The 21296-nt window shown below is 37.8% G+C and overlaps 1 pseudogene; it reads left to right on the top strand.

Annotated features, from left to right (window-relative positions):
- Positions 1-307: 307 nt before the first annotated feature.
- On the top strand, positions 308-1456 carry LOC122486418 (annotated as a pseudogene).
- Positions 1457-21296: the final 19840 nt, after the last annotated feature.

Below are 21296 nucleotides of genomic sequence, written 5' to 3'. Positions count from 1 at the left end.
CTGGGAGATAGTGTTCTTAAACAAGCAGAAGAGACATCTATCATCATCACTTTGTTTTCTTTATTTTTAATTAGTTGCAACCTTACTTCCAGTGTCCTGTGATTTGAAATTTCCTAACTGTTAGGGCACAAGCTTAAGTGCTGATGCCATTAATTTGAAATCTGTGAAATTAAAACTGGGGCAACAAAGGTTTTCGTGAGAAAATACTGGTGGATATCGTATAGTACTATGAGGTTAAACTTGCTTTGTAAAACAATTTTTTGAACAAAGAACCTTATTTCCCAATAAAGAATCTGAGTTTTCTTAATTACACAAATTATAGAAGACACTTATTAAATAATAGTTCTAGTTGACTCATGGAGAGACGTCAACTGAGTAATTAAGAACTAGACCTGATGCCCAACCTCCTCCTGTATGTTGAAGCCCAGGCAGTGCCCAGATGCCTGCTTACCACTCTTCTCTCGTGGACCCTGACACCAAACTCATTGGAAACATGGCACTGTTGCCTATCAGAAGTCAGTTCAACGTTTATTTATTTTTGGGACAGAGAGAGACAGAGCATGAACGGGGGAGGGGCAGAGAGAGAGGGAGACACAGAATCGGAAACAGGCTCCAGGCTCTGAGCCATCAGCCCAGAGCCCGACGCGGGGCTCGAACTCACGGACCGCGAGATCGTGACCTGGCTGAAGTCGGACGCTTAACCGACTGCGCCACCCAGGCGCCCCTCAGAAGTCAGTTCAAAGGACCTGCCCCTGAAGAGACAAAAGATACAGATACTGTAGATGAAACCATTTATTACTTCAAGGCCAATGTCTTCTTCCAAAGCTATGAGATTAAGAATGAAGCTGATAGAACCTTGATATATATATAACTGTCTGCATTTCTGAGTGTCTAAAGAAACTCCAAAAGTGCAATTCCAAAATCCAAAGTGAGAAAGAAATATATATGCTGGGATTCACTAATTTTCCCACTGCTGGAGAGCCTGGTTTTCCACTTAATGCAATTTATGCCAAACCTGCAAACAAACAGGATGATGAGGTGATGAGGGCCTGTTACGGCAGCTGAAACAAGAGACTTGACTGAGACTTTGTGAGAAAGTTTTGGACCCTCAGCACGTGGTGGATTTGCTTGTGAAGAGACAGTTCATGAACGAGAGTCTTTTAGGACCTGGACAATAAAAGGAGCCTGGGCAGACACTTTTCCACAGCCATGGGCAGCATTTTACAGCAAGATGAACACATTTCTTTGCCTTTATTTGATAAAGTTTTTTACAGAAGAGAGAAGAGAGTGTGTCTTCGCTTGAAGAGCTCTTTATCAAGAATTTGGGTGGGGGAGGGAAGAATGGATTGTCGAAGAGTAATTGGAAATTTTCTGCAGTATTGAATTGGTGCTTAATAAGAACAAGTAATAATAAAGAAATTTCTGACATTCCAAAAAAATAAAGACCAGACCTGAAATGTGCCCTTTCAAGATGAGTATGAATATGAATTAGTAAGGTTTTAGTTTAAAATGAGTCGATAATATAATAATATGTACCTTCTGAACTGATAAAGGAAATAAATGAAAGCCATTTTATTCCAAGAAATGAATGGTCGCAGTGCACAGCAGAGAAAATAGTCCTCTGAGCTGTGGGAGATGGTTAGAGCTGGATGGCTCATCAGAGGCTACCAGAAACTTCCCTATTACATCCAATTTGCCCGCTTCCACCACCTGCCTAGGATCCTACCCGGGCACCGATTCAAAGTCTGGGGAAGTTTTTCACACTTATCTGGGTGGATGCATAGGGTGACCTGTGCACACCGGAAGAATCTGCACAGTTTAAATATTTTTGTAATATTTTTTTACTGTTTATTTATTTTAGAGACAGAGAGACAGAGCACAAGCGGGGTCAGGGCAGAGAGAGAGGGAGACAGAATCTGAAACAAGCTCCAGGCTCTGAGCTGTCAGCGCAGAGCCCAATGTGGGGCTCGAACTCACAATCCGTGAGATCATGACTTGAGCCGAAGTTGGACACTCAACCGACTGAGCCACCCAGGCGCCCCAAGAATCTGCACAGTTTAAAGGCAAGGATGTCATTAGCTCATCTTTCTACAGGCCTGTCATCTCAGTGTCTATAGAAAGGTGACAGGGACAGGATGGGGGAGGGCAGAACCATGGGGTCCCCAGTGGAAACATTTTACCTGTCTCTTAACTCTACTTGATTCTCTCCTAGGAAGAGCTGAGCTCAAAACTTTCCCAATCACTTACCTTGCCACATCTGCGTGGAGAGATCAGAAGAGAACACAATCATGGTAGAACTTACTAAGTTTTCTCATTTCAATCTTAAAATCAAGTTAGTACAGTCTCACGTCAGACTTTGTAATACCACTACTTTGGTAAGAGATTCCTTGCACCTCCCGTGAGTTCAGAGTGGCTGTGAGCATCCTGTCTCTACAGTGTGATGGACACCCTCATCCCTAGGTCGATTCTCAGATGAAACTCATGGTTTCTAGGTAGCATTGCTCATGCATCCCATGATTTCCATGCTTCATACAAGTCCTCAACTTAAATTAGGTATAAAAATATCCCTCCTGGCAACAGGTGAAGGCAGCAAAACCCATTTGGAGCCGATTGGTTTTCATTTTCCAGGAATCCCTGCAGTGGCCCCACAATGGGTTATAAACATGCATCCCCTGCATATTGGTGACCCCAGATTTTTGGGGGGATGGAACAGGTGCCTGCAAAGAGCTGGGAACCTTCTGCATTCTGTGACTGAGGTACTGAGAAATCCAGGTTCTGATCCCTCTGAGACCACTGGTGAGAAACACATCGTGATGGAACAGTGTGGTGCTGACCAGAGAGTTTTCTGGTAGTAAAGCCATTGCAGACTTTCATAAGGACATCCCTGTAAAAGCAGAATCCTTACACAATATGATCTTGAGTGATTCTCACATTTTTCCCCCAATTAAATTCATTAGAAAGGGAATCAGAAAGAAGACAAAAGTTTCTGTACAAAGAAGTTTAAAGAGAGGAAAATAAGATGCTCTGGGCGGGGGGCGGGGGGGGGGTGGTGGTGGAATATATTCCTATCCAGACTAAATGTAGACCATTGCTATTTAGTAAATCAAGGTTTCATTTAAAAAGTGCCCTAAACATTAACAGGTCTTTCATGGATGTGGACTAATCCAGACCATGTAGGATCCATCCTCAGGTCTGCATTTGCTGCCCTGATCAGAAATATGGAAACTTGGGGCGCCTGGGTGGCTGTCAGTTGAATGGCCAACTCTTGATGTCAGTTCAGATCATGATCCCAGGTTCGTGGGATTGAGCCCCATAGCAGGCTATGCACTGAGTGTAGAGCCTGCTTAAGATTTTTTTCCCTGTCTCTCCCTCTACCCCTCTCCCCATCTCATGCACTCTCTCACTCTCTCTCTCTCAAAAAAAAAATTTGTTAATTAAATAGGGAAGTGTTCTCTGTGACTGCTAAGCAGACATTCCAAGCAAGAGTGGAAAGCTGTGGGGGGGGGGGGGGGTTGGTGATCACAGATGCCAACGGCCGAGGTCTCTCCTCCAGTAGTGTCAGGTGAGCATCAGCTAGCAAATACATCTGCCAACTAAGTTTGGCTTTTTTGTGGACATGCTTTCAATTTTCTCGGATAAATCCGCACGTAGAATTGCTGAGTAAAAAGGTGTTCGTTTGACTCAGCAAGAAACTGCAAAAACTTTCCAAGTGTCATTCATTGTACCATTTTGTGTTCTTCCCAGAAATATGTGAGCCTTCTAGTTGATTAATATCCTTGCCACATTTTTGTTGTTTGGTTCTTAACTTTAAATATCCCAGCGAATGTGTAGTGGAATATCACTGGAGTACTTACTGCAGTCTCTAAAGACGAAGTGAGCAATTCTTCCTGTGTTTATTTTGTGTTGTCTAGTGTTTATTGTCCAGACATCTTGCTTTGTGAAATGTCTGCTTATGTCTTTTGCCAATGTTAATGGTTTGTTTATCTTTTTGTTATCGAGTTGTAGTTGTTAAAGAATCTGGATACAAGTATTTGGCTGATAAATATTGTTCACATATTTTCCTTTAGTATATGGCTTTCATATTAATATTTGAAATTTTGACTTATGATAAATAAGAATAGTCTTTGCAAAGTCTAATTATCATTTTTTCTGTTATGGTAATTGCTTTCTGTGTCCTGAGAAATCTTTGCCTACACAATATTGCAAATATGGTCTGATGTTTTCTCCAAAAGACTTTTTAGTTCAGCTGATTTAGTTTTGAAGACTGTGACTATCCTGAGTTAATTTCATCTGTAGTGTAAGGTTCTGGTCAACGTTCATTTTTCTTTTTTTCAAAAAAAAAATTTTTTTAATGTTTATTTACTTTTGAGAGACAGAGAGAGAGAGAGAGAGAGAGAACACAAGTGGGGGAGGAGCAGAGAGAGAGGGAGACACAGAATCCGGAGCAGGCTCCAGGCTCTGAGCTGTCAGCCCAGAGCCCAACGTGGGGCTCGAACCCACGAACCGTGAGATCATGACCTGAGCCGAAGTCGGATGCTTAACTGACTGAGCCACCCAGGTGCCCCTCCATGTAGATTTTAGATGAAGCTTATTAATGTATGTGGAAAAGACTGCTAAGATTATGATTGCATCGAATCTCTAAACTAATTTGAGAACAAAAATTTAGGCAATTTTGTGTCTTCTGATATATGACTATGGTGTATCTCACCATTTATTTTAGTCTTTTCAAATATCTCTAAACAAGTTTTATAGATTACAGTGTATAGATTTTCCAGGTTTCGTTAAAGTAATTCCTAAGTATGTCATCTTTCTTTAATGGCACTTTCAAAGGTTATGATTTTTTACATGTATTGCTGGATTCTGTGTTCTAAATTATTTTTACAATTTTTTTGCCTATAGTCATGAGGAATTTTGTTTCTGTTTTTTTGTTTGTTTGTTTGTTTGTTTGGAATGTTCTTGGTTTTGTATCAAGGTAATGCTTGCCTTAAATAAAACAAGTTGAGAATGTGCCCTACTCTTCTATTTTCTGGAAGATATTTTATTACATTTGCATTATTTCTTCCTTAAATATTTGGTATGGTTAACCACTAACTGCATCTTAGAGGAATTTTCCTTCGTGGGAATGTTTTCATTGTTAATTCAATTCCTTTGATAGCCATGGGCTAGTCAACTTATACATTTCTTCTCGAGTGACCTGTGGTAACTTGTGTCTTTAAAAACATTTGTCCATTTGTTTTAAAGTTGTCAAATCTGTCACAATAAAATTTTTCCAGCTAGTCTCTAAATTAGTTTTTTAAAACAAGTTTATTGGGGCACCTGGCTGGCTCAGTCAGAAGGGCACACAACTCTTGATCTCAGGGTCTTGAGTTCAAGCCCCATGTTAGGTGCAGAGATTACTAAAAAAAAAAAATAAAGAACATTTTAAAGGAAGTTTATTGATTTTCATAGTGGCTGAATCAATTTACATCCCCACTAAGAGTGTACAAAGGTTCCCTTTTCTACACATCCCGACAACACTTACTTCTCATCTTCTTGATGATAGCCATTCTGACAGGTGCAAGGGGATATTTTATTGTGGTTTTGATTGGCATTTCTCTGATGATGAGTGATGTTGAGTGTCCCAGGGGGAGGAATCTCATTTAGCACCTAGTTTAAGGCTGACTGGGAGCCAGACTCTCAGACAGCAGCTTTTAAAGTATGCAAATATATATAATCCTGTGAAGTCAACTATATACAGTCCTGTGCTATCTTCTTGTTGAGTATTAAGGATTCTCGTACGTTTCGGTTCCAAGTCCCTTTTTATGTTATTTGAAAATGGTGTGGCTTATTTTTCATTCACTTAACAGTATCATTCAGAGATCATAAGTGTTTAAGTTTGGTAAAGTCTAACTTAATTTTTTTTTCTTTTATGGATTACACTTTTGGTGTTGAATCTGAAACCTCATCACCAAACCCAAGGTCATCACATTTTCCCCGTTGTTGTATTCCCAAAGCTCTGTATTTTTTACTTATGTATTTAGGTCTGTGATCCATTTTCAGTTAATTTTTGTGAAGGTGTAAGGTCTGTGTCTAAATTAATTGTTGGCATATGAATGTCCACTTGTTCCTGTATCAAATTTTGAAAACACTGTTCTTTCTTCATTGGATTGCCTTGTTCCTTTGTCAAAAAAATCAGTCGGCTGTATTTTTGTTGGTCTCGTTCTGGGCTCCCAATTCTTTCCCATGAAACTATTTGTCAATTCTTTCACCATGCCATCATGATTATTTAGATTTATAGTAAGACTTGAAATTGGATAGTGTCAGCCTTAGTTCCTCTGCAGTATTTTTATGTTTATTCTGGATCTTTTAAAATTTTCCATATAGGCTTTAGAATCAATTTGTCAATATCCACTAAGTACGTAGCTGGGATTTTGACTGGGTTTATTTTGAATGGAAACATCAAGTTGGGAACAATTGGCATCTTGGCGATATCGAGTCTTCGTATCCATCCACCTGGACTCTTCATTTATTGAGATCTTCTCTGATTTATTTTTATCAGTGTATTGTAGAATTTCTCAAATAGATCCTGTACATATACTTTCTAGATTTATACTTAAGTATCTCTTTCTTGTGTGCCAAGGTAATGTGGCTTTAATTTCAAATTTCATTGTTCATTGGTGATATATAGGGAAACCATTGACTTTTGTCTGTTAACCCTGTATTCTGCAATCATGCTTGAATCAGTTGTTAGTTATGGGAGGTTTTTTTGTTGATTCTATGGCACGTTCTACTCAAACAATTCTGTCATCTGCAAAGACAATTTAGTTTCTTCCTTCCCAATCTGTATACCTTTTATTGCCTTTCCATGTATTTGTTATTTCGTGTTATTCCATTAGTTAGGATTTCTAGCATGATGCTGAATAGAAGTTGTGAAAGGAACGTCTTACCTTATTCCTGATTGCACAGGGAAGACATCTAATTTCTCACCATTACTATGATGGTAACTGTATGTGTTTTGTAGCTGCTGTTTATCAGAAGGAAGAAGTATCCCTCTATTGCTACTTTGTTGAGAGCATTTATCATGAATGGGTGTTGGAATTTGTCAAATGCTTTTCCTGCATCCATTGATACAATTACATGTTGTTTTCCTCTGGCCTGTTGATATGATGGTTTGTGTTTATTGATTTTCTTTTCTTCTAAAAATTTTATTTAAATCCAAGTTAGTTAACATATAGTGTATTAATGGTTTCAGGAGTAGAATTTAGTGACTCATCACTTACGTGTGACACCCAGCACTCATCCCAACAAGTGCCATCCTTAGTGCCTGTCACCCATTTAGCCCATCCCGCCTGTTTCTCGATTTTCAAATGTGAACCAACTTTGCACACCTGGAATGAATCCCATTTGGTCATGGTGTATAAATCGTTTTACACATTGTTGGATTTGATTTGCTCATCTTTTCTTGAAGATTTTCGCATCTATATTTATAAGACGTATTGTTCTGTAGCTTCCTTTCTTATAATATCTTTATCTGGCTTTGGTATTAGGGTAATTCTGTCTCATAGAATGAGTTAGAAACTCTTCCCTCTGCTTTTATTTTCTGGAAGATATTGTGAAGAATTGGTATATACTGGTATAATTTCTTCCTTAAGTGTTTGGTAAAATTCACCAGTGAAATGATCCAGACCTGTCGCTTTCTTCTTTGTGGAGCATTTTAGTTATTGACTCAATTTATTTAATAGATGGGGACCCATTCAGATTATGTTTCTCTTCGTGTGGGTTTTGGTGGTTCCTGTCTTTGAAGGAACTAGTCCATTTCATTTCGGTTATCAAATTTACAAGTTTAGAGTTGTTCATAATATTCTTTTATATACCTAGATCAGTAGCGATGACTTCTCTTTCATTTATGGTAAGAGATTTATCAATTTTATTGATCATTTCAAAGAACCAGATTTTGGTTACATTGATTTTCTGTATTGATTTTTCTATTTCAATTTCATTTGATTTATGCTCTAACTTATTATTTCTGTACTTCTGCTTGCTTTGAGTTTAATTATCTCATTATTTTCAAATTCCTTAAGATGGAACCTTAGATTATTGGTTTTTACATCTTTCTTCTTTTCCAATATATGCCTTCAGCGTTTTGAATTCCCCTGTTGGCACTTATTTCACTGCCTACCACAAATTTTGATGAGTTGTATTTTCATTTTTGTTTAGTCCTATTTAACTTTTTGAGATTTCTATTTTGAACCATGTGTTATTTACAAGTAGTTGTTTAATCTCCAAATAATTGGGAGTTTCCCACTATCTGTCTGCTATTGGCTTCTAGTTTAATTACATCAGAGCTCTGGAGCATGTATTGTATAACATCTCTTGTTAAAATTGATTAAGATGTGTTTAATGGGCCAGGATGTGCTCTGTCTTTGTGAATGTTCCATGTGAACTTGAGAGAATGTATACTCTGCCCTTGTTGAATAAAGTAGTCTATAGACATCAATTATGTGTAGTTGATTGTTGATGTTGCTGAGTTTAACTGTGTCCTTCTTATTTTCTGCTTGCTGGATTTGCCCATTTCTGATTGAAGGGCATCAAAGTCTCCAGTTATAATAATGGATTCATCTGTTTCTCTTCTCAGTTCTACCAATTATGGATCATATACATTGATGCCCTGTTGTTAGCCACACATACATTAAGGATCATTATGTCTTCTTGGAGTATTTTATAAAAATCAGTCAAGTGTGGGGCGCCTGGGTGGCGCAGTCCGTTAAGCGTCCGACTTCAGCCAGGTCACGATCTCGCGGTCTGTGAGTTCGAGCCCCGCGTCAGGCTCTGGGCTGATGGCTCGGAGCCTGGAGCCTGTTTCCGATTCTGTGTCTCCCTCTCTCTCTGCCCCTCCCCCATTCATGCTCTGTCTCTCTCTGTCCCAAAAATAAATAAAAAACGTTGAAAAAAAAATTAAAAAAAAAGTCAAGTGAAGGTGACTAATGTGTCATTCAAAACTTTGCTTTTCTTACTAATTTTTTTGGTCTTAAATTATTCTATGAATAACTGGAAAGTTAAAAAATCTGTAATTGTGGATTTGTCAACATCTTCCTTTTGTGTTGTCATTATTTCTTTATGTATTTTAGAGTTCTGTAAATAGTTGTACACATAGTATTACTGTGTCTTCTTGAATTGTTTTAACCCTTTTATCATTATGAAATACCCCATTTTATCTGCAAACGGAATAACATCTCAGACATCATGCTTGCTATTTGTAAGGTGTCTCTTTCCCATATAGCAGCCAGTTTTTTTTTTTTTTAGTTTTTTTTAATGTTTATTTTTGAGAGGGAGAGAGAGAGAGAGAGCGCGAGGAAGCGGCAGACAGAGAGGGAGACATAGAATCCGAAACAAGCTCCAGGCTCTGAGGTGTCAGCACAGAGCCGGACCCGGGAATCCATCACCAGAGTGGTGAGATCATGACCTGAGCCGAACCACCACTGTGAGTTTTGATGCAATTTCAAAAACAATGTACACGGAAAAGGCCATAAAAATACTCCTCCATTTCCCATGACATATCTATATAACAAATTTTCTCCTTACACTTTAGCCGTGATACTATTCCGTAAAAGATTGCAGAGAGTGATATACAAAGGAATCCAGCTCTTTTCTCTTAAGTCAGACATTAAGGAGATTGGTAAATATGTAACATAAGGCCATCTTCTCAGTAGATTTGTTTCTGTTTAGAAAAATATATCTACCTTTATTAAAATACCTTCTAATTAACATAATGTTTTCTAAAATCTTTTATTGTTTAGTGAATTAATATAAAATATTTTTAGAATCACTCAGTTTCATTTCTAAAAAATTAAGTTTTTAACATAACCTATGCGAACAAAAGCTCTTTGGTATCATTAATAAGTTGTAAGTGTGGAAAGAGTTCTTATGACCAAAAAGTTCAGAAACTACCACTCTAGAGATTATAATATGTATCCTTAACTTATCCCATATCCTAAGTTAATACTTAATGTAAGTGTATGTGTATATGTATATATATAAAATGTAAGACTTTTGCATTATACTTCCTTTTAATCCATTTATGTCCTTTGTCCTATATTTTAGTTGTACAAATGTTATAAATCCCACAATGTATTACTGTATTATTCTTTTTTCTTTAGTTACTTAAGAAATTAAGAAAGGAGAAAAAACATAATTTTGGTTTTTTTCACATATCTACCATTTTTTATTATTCATTTGATCCATATTTCAATCACTTATTCTGTGAAGAATCTTTTATTATACATTTTATTTATTTCTACTGGTGATTAATGCTCTCAGTTTTACTATAGCTGGAAAAATATCACTAATGTTATCATCATTAACCATTATTTTCAGTGGGTATAGAAATCTGTAGAAAAAATTTCTTTAGCTTTTCAGATATTGGTTATTGTCTTCTGGTTGCATTATTTCTGATAGTAAATTGTCTTTCATTCTTACAATTTTTTGTCTATTGTAATGTGTCTACTTTCTGGCCGCTTTTAAGATTTTTTCTTTGTTTTTAAGCAGTTTCACTGTAATGTGCTGAGGTCTCATTTTCATTTCTTTTTATTTGTTTTCTTGTTTGTTTGTTAATTTTTTTTTTAACATTTATTCATTTTTGAGAGACAGAGCACGAGTGGGTGAGGGACAGAGAGATGGGGAGACAGAGGATCCGAAGCAGGCACCATGCTGTCAGCACAGAGCCTGAGGCAGGGCTCAAACCCACGGACTGTGAGATCATGACTTGAGCTAAAGTCAGACGCTTAACCGACTGAGCCACCCAGGCACCCCTGAGGTCTCATTTTATTTGTGTTTTTCTTAGAGTTTGTTCAGATTCTTGGTCTACATGTTTTATCAAGTTTGGGAAAACTTTGGCCATTGTTTTCTTCTAATATTTTCCCCCTCTTATTCTGAGACTCTAATGACACATATTTTAGAATACTTCTTTCCTTACTTATGCTTGTTTCATTTTTTTTCTTTTTTTGAACGTTTATTTATTTTTGGGACAGAGAGAGACTGAGCATGAACGGGGGAGGGGCAGAGAGAGAGGGAGACACAGAATCGGAAACAGGCTCCAGGCTCTGAGCCATCAGCCCAGAGCCCGACGCGGGGCTCGAACTCACGGACCGCGCGATCGTGACCTGGCTGAAGTCGGACGCTTAACCGACTGCGCCACCCAGGCGCCCCTTGTTTCATTTTTAAAAACTTTTTTACCCTCTTTGCATGAATTTGGATGTCTGTTAATTTGTTTTGCAGTTCCTTGAAGCTTTTTTTCTGCAGTATCTAATCCTCCATCAGACTTGTGCATCTGAAATTTTAGATTGTAGGTATCATATATTTTAGTTCTTGTATTTCTATTTAGTTCCTTTTAGGTTTCCATTTCTCTCTAGTAACAATTTGTCTTTTCATCCATTATATCTGTTTTAACCCTTAAAATATTGATAATATTTATTTTAAAGTATATCTCCTAATTCCAATACCAAAACATCCATGGGTCTGCTTCTAGTGATTATATTTTCTTTCAATTATAAGTCACAAGGTCCCATTTAGTCACAAGTCTTACAATTTTTTATATAATTTTGTGTAAACTGCATTTGATACTGAAGCATTATATTATCTTGTTTATTTCAGAGAAAGCACAAGATTTTTCCTACTTCCATTAGTTAGAATGAAGGTTGGATTATTCAGATTCCTCAGACAGTTTAATTGAGATGGGCTATGCTTCAGCTTTAATTACATTCAGTATACCTGTGATTACCTCAATTCTAAGCCTCCAGCTCTGCCTCTATTTTTCTCTTTTGTATTTTCTTTTTAAAAATTAATTTATTAAATTGACTCATAGCTTGAAAACTGAAACTATGATTTTGGAAATCATGAAGTACATGACCACTAACACTCAGGAGCTACATGCTCCATCTCAGAACTGACCTAGGCGTGAGGATGCCCATCACACCCTGCAGGAAGAGGACACTCAGAGCCGCTGTGAACTCCTAGCAGGTGGCAGGAATCCCTCACCCCAGTGAGTGGCATTACAAGGAATGAAATGGGATTGTACTAATTTGATCTTAGGATCAAAATGAAAGAACTGGTATTTTCTACTATGATTGTGACTCTTCTGATCTTTCCACACAGATATGGCAAGGAACTTTATAGAGAAGTTTTGAGCACAGATCTTCCCAGATTATTTTCCAGGAGAGAATAAAGTATGATTAAGAGACAGGTAAAATGTTCTACTAGGGACTCCACGGTTCTGTCCTCCCCAGCCAGATCTTTTCACCTTTATACAGACACTAAAATTATGGGCCTACAGAGAGATGAAGTAAGGATATTCTTTCCTTTTGACCATGCAGGTTCTTCTCACATACAAAGATCATCCCACACGTCCATCCAGATAAGTGCCTCTTTATTCCACAGACTTGGAATCAGTACATGGACAGGATCCCAGGCAGGCTGGGGAAAGAGGCAAATCGGGTCTCTACAGTAAGATTTTTGGTAGCCTCTAATAAGCCATCCAGCTCTAATCATCTCCCACAGCTTAGAAGATTAGGGACATGTTCTTATAAGTATATTTAGTCCTTTAATTTAGTGACTCCTAAAAATAGTCAACCTTTCCATTTGAAATAGTGAATTAATTTCAGTTATGCATATATTTTTCTGAATAGAGTTACATTTATTTCCTTGCCATTTCAGTTCTCAAGGAAGATATTACATTTTGTCATTTTATTTTATTTTATTTTATTTTATTTTATTTTATTTTATTCATTTTTAATTGAGAGAGAGAGCGTATGTGCACACAAGTGACCAAGGGCAGATAGAGAAGCAGGGCTCACCCAAAGCAGGGCTCGAGCTCATGAACTGCAAGATCATGACCTGAGCCGAAGTCAGACACTCAACTGACTGAGCCACCCAGGTGCCCCATTTTCTCATTTTAGAGCAGAACATTAGTAATGCATATTTGTATTCTTCATAAAGGGATACATTTTAGCTCTGAGTTTTCATTAAAAATACAGTTTTGCTTCTCTCATCTTCGTAAATCAATCAACTGTTCTTTAATAAGTGCCCTCTAATTTGGATTATTAAAAAATAATGTAAGTCTTCAGAAGAAAATGAGGTTCTTTGTTTAAAACATCATTTTATCAAGAGAGTTTGACCTTACATTCCTACAAAATATTTACCAGTATTTTCTCATGAAGATCTTTCTTGTCCCAGTTTTAATTTCACAAATTTCAAATTAATGTTGACAGTACTTAACCATGTGCTCTAGCAGTTAGGAGACTTCACATCAGAGGACAGTGAAAATGAGGCTGCAATTAGACAAAAAATAAAGAAAACACAGTGATGATGATAGAAACATCCCCTGCCTATCTGCAGAAGACCTAAGCATATAATCTTACAATATTTGGTGAGGAGAAAGACTGTTTTGTCTATTTATCTCTTCTCCGTGTATTATTCATTTTAAAAATACCCCCTTACTTTTCGTTGAGCATGTGCCAGAACCCATTTCATTAAGACGAAAATTTGGAACAGAATATTTTCATCTGCCCTGATCTCTATGCTTGGGTTTTAGATTCTTTCTCCAAACTATATCTTATCATGAGTTTATTATGAGATAAATGAGAACTAATCCCCTTTTTTATTACTAAAACCAAAAGAAGATGATGTTAAATTAAAGGGAAAACTGTTCAGCAAGAAAGACTACTCTTGTGTCATTAATGAGCGGATCGTGGAAACGAATTCTCAAGTAGGACTGTTTGGGTTTCCCAGTAATGACTGCTTCGTATTCGTGATAAAGCACCTCTGGGGTTTTCCTGTTTCTTTACTTTGGAATAATAATTACTCTTCTCTTGATTTTTCTCAAAATAGATGTAAAAATATTGATACTATAAATACCCATGTGTAAGAGACCACCCTGAGCTGAACCTCACAATCCTTGAAATTTACGAAAGCAGTGAGTAATTCTCACCCATGTTTTTTTTTTGGAAATTGCTGCTATTCGTGTATTCAAATGTTCCTCAGGTTTCCTGTTTTCATTCCCTTACAGTTGGTGTATTTCACCAACACTCTGTACACTGACATCCGGGTGGTGGTGGTTTTGCCTTCCCTGACTGTGCCAGCTGTTGCCCACAGTTCCCTCCCTGGTCCCTGTGCCGCAGAGTAGAGCATTGTGTCCAGTAAATCCACATGGGTAGTATATTGTTAGTCTAGCGTCCCAGATCGTTTTTGTTCATTTTCACTTCAATTTCTGGAAGAGGATTATAATGATGACAATGAAGGTGAAATTGACCCATATGATGATATGCTCTTTGCTGTATGTAAGTAAGTGCTGAAGATAAATCATATTATTTAGACATTATCTCCAGCCTAAGAAATGTCTGCATTTTTATGCTCATGTTGTACAGTGAAAGCAGATGTGCTCTCCCGTTCTTCCTTCCCCCCTGTAATCTGTCCCACTCACAAGGTCATACTGCCCAAATTTGCACTGGGGTCTGGGGAAGAGTTTCCTCCTTCACCACATTCTCCACTTCTCTGACCACCGACTCCAGTGCAGTGAGCTTAGCATTCTTCACTACTTTGCAGCCGATTGGAAGACACTGTGTCACATGATTATTCGTGATTCAGGTAATTGTAGAATGACACAGTGTCTAAAGTGACTGCTTCCCTGATCAAGTTTTTAAAGGGTTGTGTTCCCTTTCTCCTGAAGAAACCTCAGCCTTCATGATCAGTTCTAATGGCTCTTGGTGGTAATTTTCCCATAAGAATGTTCATGTTTTGCCTTGACATTTCTTACTCCCACTGTATTTTGTTTTGTTGTGTTTTGCCTCCTTCTCTCTTTTGTTTTGATTTGCTCACTTAGCCCTTCTTTTCCTCTTTCACAGTGTGGCTCTTAGAGTATGATCTATTTCAGATTTTTCTTTCATATTATGTTTCCTGTGATTTATGTCATTGTGATCAGAACCTCAAGTCACCTTGAGGACATCTGTTTTTCTCCAGTTTGTAAAATGAGATTTTTGTCCTTGATACATTAGGCAAGGCAGGCACTATCTGGGCATCACCCACTCCTAAGAGCCTTATTTGAGGAGGGTCTCCTAGATCAGCCTGCTGATCGCTCAGTTGATATTCTGCTCCCTGCTCACCTAAACAGTGATGTGTGAGTCAGGTGGTGAGCGTGATCAAGGGCAGTTGTAAGAGGACGCACAAAGAGAATTTCTTTTAGCTTGTTTTTATGAAATATTCATATTCTCCAGAACATTTTCTAATAAAGCACAGAAGTAAGTATATACTTTTCTTTATAATTATAATCGACATACAAATAAAGAACATAGATATTTGGAGTGTGTGTTTCACTAATACAGTTGTATATGATCCAAGAAGTTTGGATACACTTGGATGATTAGAATTTTATTTCTTGTTTTCTGGCACTTCGTGTGAGCTAATGTAAGTGGGCATTTGTGAATGCATTCAATTGTATCACTTTTCCTGATCAATACTCTGGAGAAAAGAGATCCACTTTTTTTCTCCTGGGAAAAAGAATATTAGGGCACCTGGGTGGCTCAGTCAGTTAAGTGTCTGACTTTGGCTAGGGTCATGATCTCATGGTTTGTGAGTTCAAGCCCCACTTTGGGCTCTGTGCCGACAGCTCAGAGCCTGGAGCGAGCTTCAGATTCTGTGTCTCTCTCTGTGCCCCCCTCCCACTTATGCTTTGTGTCTCTCTCTCAAAAATAAACATTAAAAAATTAAAAAAAAAAAGAAACAATATTTACCAGTGGGTTTTTAAAAAAAATTAAAAAAAAAAAGAAACAGAATATTTACCAGTGGTTTTAGGTAATGACCCACATATACCATGATATCCTAAATGTCGAGGTAAATTCATGGCATATGCACACACACTCCTGCCTTTCCTTAAACATTTATTGATTTTTCTTGTTTTTTTTTAAATTTAAATTTCAGTTAATTAAATACAGTGTAATATTAGTTTCAGATATAGAATTTAGTGATTCACAACATACAACACCCAGTGCTCATCACAACTGCCCTCCTTAATCCCCATCACCCATTTACCCAATCCGTCCACCCACCTCCCTTCCAGCAACCTTCAGTGTGTTCTCTACAGTTAAGAGTCTGTTTTATGGTCTGCCTCTCTTTTTTCCCCCTACGTTCATGTGTTTCCTTTCTTAAATTCCACATGTGAATGAAATCATATGGTATTTGTCTTTCTCTGACAGAATTTCACTTAGCATAATACTCCCTAGCTCCAACAATGTTGTTGCAATTGGCAAGATTTCATTCTTTCTGATGGCTGAGTAATATTCCACTGTATAATTATGTCACATCTTCTTTATCCATTCATCAGTCAATGGACATTTGGGTTCCTTCCATAATTTGGCTATTGTTGCCCCCTAAATAATGCTGAAAAAGTAATATAGTCCTATATCCTCAATTTATAAACCATTAGGACATGCTACTTGGCCAGCTTTACAAATTGTAAGGCTCAATTTTTAAAAACCGAATTAAAGCAAAGCCTGTGTTTCACAGAAATACATGAGAAAAGACAAGTTTAGAATGTTTTAGTTTATTTCTTTTTTTTTTTAAGTTTTATTTCTTTATTTTGAGAGAGAAAGAGAGAGAGAGAGAGAGAGAGAGAGAGAGAGAGAGAACAAGCAGGGGAGGGGAGGGGCAAAGAGAGAGGATCCAAAGCAGGCTCCACCCTGTCTGCAACGTGGGGCCTGAACTCACAAACTGTGAGATCATAACCTGAGCCGAAATCAACAGGTAGACACTTAACCAACTGAGCCACCCAGGTGCCCCTTATTTCATTCTTTTAAATATATATTTTAAATGTTATATATTTATTTAGTGTTATTATTTAAAACATGATCAGTGTATTTGTTATATACTTTAAAAAATTTGTTTTTACATACTTCCATGAAATAGATGTACAGGAAATATGTGTATGTCACTCATAAGTACATGAAAAACAGAGGAGACCATTTAGGGTCATGTGCTTAATGATAGTGTGTGACCAATAAAACTCAGAGACAGCTGCACAAATAGATTAATATTTTTGTTTTTTCTTCTTGACATATAATAGAAGCAAACTTTAATTTGCTGAATTTATGAACAGAGAAAATTGTATCACTTTACTAGTTCAATATTTAGGGAAAATGTTAAGTTTTTCTATTTCTTACTATGGAATTCTGTAGTTTTCCAAAGGTTTTAGACCATATACCCACCCAGGCTCTGAAGTTTTACATCCCATGTTCATGACTCATAACCATTTTAGTTATGCCTTAGTAACTTATATAGGACAACTACCCTGAGTAGCTGTGAAAACAATTTAGCCTTACACTCTTGATTTTCAGATAACAAATCCGAGAGTATGTGTCTGGACCTATTTTACAATATTATGTATCTCACATTATATTTAGCCTTATAAAAGAGCTGAATTAAAGAAAATGTCTGCATTGCACAATAAAAATCTCCACGTGTAGGTAATGACCAAATTACCTAGTAAAAGTTTTATAATTGGGCTCCTTAACTCTGGAGAAATGTCCTTGCTTACTTGAGGAAGTTTTCAAGTGAAAACTTGAGCTCCTACATCCCATCAGGATGGGAGTGGAGAACCAACCTCTACGTAAATCTTTAGAAAGGAATTAACACAATCTATTTATTTTTGTTTTCAAGTGTTACCACTCTGATTCCACAGTCTTAATGAAAGGAGAGAGAAGAAATTGGAAATGTGGCCCTGCCAATAATTGATACCTGGACTCCGCTCACTTGGACAAGGTTTTCTTGGCATTCATTTCTACAATACAGAAGATGTATAGTTGTTTTGGTGGATTCAGAGAAAAGACTATATATTCCATCAGTGTCCTATGAATAGAGATTATTGAGAATTATTATTTTGGTACTCATTTCCTTTTGCTCTTTTAAGCAAGGAGAGAGCTAAAAAAAAGTATTAAAATAACTCAATACTCTCAAGTCAAATGTATGAAGGACGGCATAATAAAAATAATAGCTGACATCTATAGAGATCATTATGTTCCAGATGCTCTCCCATTTTTGGTGCATTTACCCACATAATACCTCTAGGAAGTACTAATGTGATGATATGTGTCTTACAGATGAGATAATGAGCTCAGATGTGCTCTGACTTTGGCTCAGGTCATGATCTCACAGTTCGTGAGTTCGAGCCCCATGTCGGCCTCTGTGCTGACAGCTCAGAGCCGGGAGCCTGCTTCAGAGTCTCTCTCTCTCTCTCTCTCTCTCTCTCTCTCTCTCTCTCTCATCTTTCTCAAAAATAAATAAACATTAAAAAAAATTTTTAAAGAAGATTCTCTCTCTCCCTTGCTAATGTCTGCATGTACCCTCTCTCTTAATAATAATAATAATAATAATGATAATAATTAATATTTTATCTTCCAAAGAAGTTTTCACTTCTCCTTCCTCCCAAATTTCAAATGGTGATCTCATTGAGAACTTTCTTCCTCAAATATTTGCCAAGCAGAATTTTAATCCAGTCATTGAATTATCACAGATTTCAAATTTGGGGTGTATATGTAAATTAAGTCAAGCATATTCTCCAGTAATTGATTTCGAAGGAGAAGAAAATGATAATGGAGGCTTTTCCCTTCCTGAGTCCAAATATCTAACAATGTAATCTTGGGAAACATGGGAGGAGACTCGAAGACTCGAGACTCGAGACTCGAAGAAGGCTCCTACTCTTGAGAAGAAAAGCAACTCTCAGGGCATGAGTGAATACAGTGTAAGACACAGCTTAGGTAAAGAATATCAGAATGTCCTGTGTCATTCAAATAGCAGCCAAGTAACTGAGAAGACTCCCAGTTGTTCTTAAACTTCATGTTGGAGTATCCTCTCCCTCACTGATGATGTGTGTGCCAGCTGTGGTTCTGAAAAGTGTGATGGGTTGAATTCGACTGGTCCTGTACCGATGCCTGTTATATAGATTTTAAATACTTGGTTTTCCTAGAAATTGACTGCTTCATCCTGTTATGAGACCCTTCTGCTATCTGCTGAGATACAAAAGAATTGGCAGGTTGTATGAAAGTCCCACTTCGTTCTTTGGTACAAAGACACCTCCAGACTTGATGTTTCGGCTTCCAGCTAAACTTAGCACTGCGTTTGTGGCACAGCTCATCCTGTTTTCCCATCTCCTCGCTCTGCAGTACCATTTTCTGTCTTGCTACTTCTTCACAGAACACATAGCAATGCCTTGGGGCAGTAAATTCCAGTAGCAAGGAAGACTATTCGCTCCACCTTTCATCAGGGTCAGCTTCCTTTATTCATCCCAAAGGTGTTTCTTGCTCTTTTTTTTATATAAAGATCTATTCCATAGAACAGTTTGACAGTCAAAGAAGAGCATCACACTTCCTAAAGACCTAAGTGTTCCTCTTCTAGGCACACGGCATTTGTATATTCCACAGACGGGATATCCGGCCTCCCTTCACTGTGCCAGTTGTTTCTGTGTATTTCTCTCAATGGTTTTGGCATTGACTTCATGAGCATTATGTCAAGGGCATGGACTCCCAGTGCCTCTGTCTTCCTTTAGAAATGCATATCGATAGGGGCGCCTGGTCAGTCGGTTGAGCGTCCGAATTTGGCTCAGGTCATGATCTCACGGTTTGTGAGTTCGAGACCTGCATCGGGCTCTCTGCGGTCAGCGTGGAGCCCACTTCGGATCCTCTGTCCCCCTCTTTCTCTGCCGCTCACCCGCTTATGCTCTCTCTTTCAAAAATTAATAAACATTAAAAAATTTATATTGGTAAAATTATATGGCTATGGTAGATCTTTAGAATCATTTATTCTACCATTCTTACTATTCACATGGAGATTCTGAGGGGAAATATGACTATATGTATAACATACATATTATATATAATGTACATATACACACATACATACATTATATATACATATATAAACTCTCTCAAGCCAAAGTTAGTGATAAATAATAAATCAATAGTTAACAGTTCTATAGTGCTTCATGTATGTCACACATTTTCTAAATGCTTTTCATATGGGGGCACCTGGGTGACTCAGTCGGTTAAGCATCCAACTTCAGCTCAGGTCGTGATCTCACAGCTCGTGAGTTTGAGCCCTGCGTCCAGCTCTGTGCTAACAGCTCAGAGCCTGGAGCCTGCTTTGGATTCTGTGTCTTCCTTTCTCTCTGCCCCTCCCCTGCTCATGCTCTCTCTCTCTCTCTCAAAAGTATAAATAAACATTTAAAAAAAATTTTTTTTAAGATTTTAAATGCTTTTTATATATTGACTTATACATTCCTCCAACAGTGCTATGATGAAAGAACTAGTATTATCCCCCTTTTAACTTGTGATGTTAACTGAGACGAAAGAAGTTAAGTGAGCAGATAATGTTCACCCAGCTAGTCAGGGGTGGAATCTGGGTTTAAACAAAGGCCATGTGGATCTAGGGTACAACCGACTAAATCCTTTATGATTCTCCCATTTCTATAAATAAACAGGGAGACTGGTCCTGTTGGGATTGCTTACTTGGAAGATTCTTACTTTCTCTTGTCCAAAATTTACATCAATAAGCTTTAGTGAACAATTTATATAAGCATCAGTGTTCCAGGTGCTGTGGATCCAAAGACAAGACAGCATCTCTGCCCTTGGGGAATTTGCAGGAGAGAGAGGAAAGTAAACGAAAGGTCCCCATTAAATAGGGTAATAATGTGTGCCGTAAAGGAGAGGCTAGGTACTGGGGGCTCACAGAGAAGGGTGTGATGTTAGTGCCACCGTGAGGCGAAAGGGAGGTACACGGAAATGATTGCATGGGAGGAATCAGTGTTTGAGGTGACACTCTGATGCTGATTAAGAGCAAGTCATATTTATGTAGAATTATTTGGGTTAAAATGATGATTCTACAGATTGAAAATGTGTGATGTGATGAGTCAGAGAATGTCAATGAAAGCACTACTGTTGCAAAATCTCTTGTTTTTCTTTCCAGAAATAATATTATTTGCTTTAACATTCACATGACGATGAACAAACGTTCTAGTTATGTTGCCATTAAAAAAATGCCTTTTATCCTCAAGCTGGTACAGGGGTCTCAGGAAACACCTTACTTCTTTTCCTCCACATTTGAGTTTTCCTTGTGGGACCCAAGCCCAAGTTCACTGACCTGACCATTACCTACTTAGCTATAATATATATAATGGTACTCCTCACCATAGGGTCCTTTGTGTCTACAGACATTTTGGGGACACGGGATATCCAGAGTGACTTCAAATGTAAAGTGATTGTCTTCCTTTACAAGGTGCTGAG

This window comes from Prionailurus bengalensis, chromosome A2 (genome assembly GCF_016509475.1).
Source record: "Prionailurus bengalensis isolate Pbe53 chromosome A2, Fcat_Pben_1.1_paternal_pri, whole genome shotgun sequence".
NCBI classification, from domain to species: Eukaryota; Metazoa; Chordata; class Mammalia; order Carnivora; family Felidae; genus Prionailurus; species Prionailurus bengalensis.
The sequence above is the reverse complement of the archived record's forward strand: the minus strand, read 5'-3'. Positions and strand labels throughout refer to the sequence as shown.